Source organism: Echinops telfairi, unplaced genomic scaffold, assembly GCF_000313985.2.
Source record: "Echinops telfairi isolate 266 unplaced genomic scaffold, ASM31398v2 ScPeMD7_443;HRSCAF=831, whole genome shotgun sequence".
NCBI classification, from domain to species: Eukaryota; Metazoa; Chordata; class Mammalia; order Afrosoricida; family Tenrecidae; genus Echinops; species Echinops telfairi.
The window spans coordinates 37,656,937-37,660,181 of NW_022104341.1; positions in this window are offsets into that span (position 1 = coordinate 37,656,937).

Below are 3,245 nucleotides of genomic sequence, written 5' to 3' on the forward strand. Positions count from 1 at the left end.
CAGTGTGATGGTTTCTGGGTGGCATTACATCCTGTGGTGGTCCCTTGTTTGTGTTCTCTGGTTGTTGGTTTTCTGCTCATAAAGAATTGGAAAGTATTTCTTGTAATGTTGGTTTTGTTTTCACAAATTCTCTTAATGTTCCCTTATCAGAGGAAACTAAAATATCTGCTTCAAATTTGATGGAGAACCTTTTCAGATAAAGGTCTCTTTAATTACAGTTGCTGTGTTTCCACTTTCAGAATGCCTTGCTCCAGGTTCTTCTTTCCTGTGTGGTCTCTTCAGAGAGGTCTGAGCTTATATTTACCTGTTTGCCTAATGTAAAGGTAACTTTATATATGTGACTCCTTTTTTCTCTCTACCTGTTCTCATGATTTTCTCGTTTTCCTTGAAATTGGATAATTTGACTACTGTATGTCTTGAATTGTTGGGAGGATGAGGGCAAACTAATTGGTGTCTTCTCTGCTTCCTGAATGGTTATTTTTCCCTCCTTTATGATATTGGAGGACTTTTCTTCCAATAATTCCCTTACTATTTTAACTGAGGTTTTTTCCCCCTTTCTTTCTGCTCAGGCACCCCAATAATTCATATATTGTTTTGCTTCATGGAATTCCTCATCCTTCTAAGGCTTTCTACAGATTCTTTGCCTTTTTTTGTTTGTTTGACTGCTTCTCTCTTTGCCGAATTCTGCCAGGTATTCTTTGAGAATGCTGATAGGTCCTCAATCTCTGTCATTCTATTTATTTTTATATAATTCACTTAAAAACATCCATTTCTGCTATGTGTTTTCTTAACTCCTGTACTTCCCTTGGGGGTGAGGATCCTATTATCTCTATTTTTCATTTGTCTTCAGGATTTATCCCCTAATTTCCTGCATGTCACTAAGCAATATCTCAAGCATTCTTTCACTGGCAGTTCAAATACTGCTTCTTTTGTGTATACCGCCAGGCTTGGTTCATATTCACTAATTTACTTTTGTTTCTCTAGATTTTTTATGGTAGCTGCAGGTGTTGACTCCTGCCTGTGTTGCATCTTGGGTAAGATGATGATGGAGTATAATCTTCTGGAATGTGTAGGGGGTCAGAGCAGGCTATTTAGGTTAGAGGAGGATTAGGTAAGTGCTGGAAAACATATTGTGCATAGGTGAGGAGGGAGTGTTAGCTGGGTGAGATGCTTGATTGGGGTTTAGGTGCCCTGGAGTAGGTTTTACTTGTTGGTATCACTCATAGGAAGACTTCCCTTAGGTATAGTATTTTTGTCATGACTTTGGAGAAGAGTTATGAAAAATGTGATTATACTTGGTAAGTTCACGGAAATTGTATGTTGCTGAAGTGGAGGGAATAGGTTCCAGAGGTTATTGTGTATGGGGAAGGAAGGAGTATAATGAATCTACCAGAGTTCCTTATAAACCCTGTATATTATGTATGGATAGTGTTTGGTGTGTATTTATTTTACTACCTGATGATCTTGTAAAGTGTCAGAGTGGGGTAAGATTCAGACCAGGGGGGTTGTTTGGTGTCTGGAATGACTGCGAGAGCTGTATTCTTGTGATTTGAGTTATTTATCTTGAGAGACTATATCTCAGGTGCATCAGGTCAGAGGGCATGGAGTTTGTTCTTTTCAGATGTTGGCAGGTGGCCAAGTGGAGGTGTGGGGATGGGGCTATTCCTGTCACCTACCTAGGTAGCCTAGAGGGGTGGAGTACTGCAATGTCCTACACAGTGGGCTGATGTCTTATGTGAAAGACTTGGTTTACTGATTTGTTATCTATGCGAGCTGTGAGCAAACGCTTGATCCCTAGAACTCTGTGTCCAGCCCAAACTTGTAAAACCTGTTTCTAGTTGAATCTGCTGCTTTTAAAAGTGGTTTTTCCATTCCTTGTTGTTAAAGCTTTGTTAATGGACCAGGTGTGCTATGGCTGAAATCCTGGAAGTTAATGTAGCAAACAAGGCCCCACAGTGGCCACCTTTATTAAGGGTTTTTAAGGGATTGTAGGGTGTCCTGGTATGGGGGTTGTGCTGCACTTTCCTCCAGGAAAGCGGGATTAGATTGGCGAGTGTGGGTTTTGGGCTCACTGGGTCTGCATTCTCCACTACACCTGTTCTTGGCTGTCCTGACAATTCACCCCATGCAGTTTGGTAAGCTGTGCTCTGGGGATCTGAGTTCTGCCACACGAAATTGACCCAGAGGTCTCCAATAGGCAGATGTCACAGCTCTCTGATTTTGGTAACTTTGGCTGTAATTATTTTTTATTGAACCATGATGCTAGGCCTTGTGTGGAAATGCGATGAAGGGGGAGTAGGGTAGCTGATGCAGTCCCTCTGGTCCTTATAGGGGAGAGAGGGACTAAATCTTGTGAATGTATGCACATAGAGGGAATCACCGAGGTAAACTCTCAGGGCTGGCTTTCAGAGGCTCTCCGTGGGGCAAGTGATTATGAAATGCTCTGGAGTAGACGTCTGTCTGGGGAAATTAGTGCACATTGGTGGGTCGTGGATCTAAGGTGAAGTGGGGGTGGTGGACACCATCCCACTAGTCCTGGTGGGGGATGGGGAAAGCCCACTGGCAGGTGCGATGAAGCTAGAGCACCACAACTAGGTCTTGAATCACTCCATGGGGGGAGGGGAGGAATTGGAAGGGGTGGCGTGAATTATGTACCTTACAATACTAGGATTGTAGTTCTAATACCCAGTTTTCCAAGGTTGGCCTCCTTACCTTTTGAATTTCTGGCCTAACAATGAGAGTGCAGAGTGGGTGATTCTACATGGACACCATCTTCCTGGAGATCTCAAGACTAGACAATTTATTCTTTGCTTATTTTTGCCTTTATGGAAAGCTGTAAAATGAAGTTATTTCAGACAGTTGTGTCTGGAAGGAAGGACATGGAGTTACCAACCATTTTAGAGGAAATTCCAAGGTCATTTTTTTAGTTATTGGAGTGCTTTTTTAAATTGTGTGTTGTTATTGATGTTAGGTGCCCAGGAATTAGTTCCAATTTATAATTACCCTAGATACAACAGAACAAAGCATTGGCTGGTGCTGGTACATTCCCATAATCATTGTTATGTTTGAGCCCAGTGTTGCTACCAATGATTCAAATAATCTTGCTAATTATTTTCCTCTTTTTTTTGCTGACACTCTACAGAGAAAACGATCCTTCTCTATGGACTGTTCCTTCCTGATTACATGTCCAAAGTATGTGAACCAAAGCCTTACACGCCCTACTTTAGGAGGCATTCTGGCTGTAC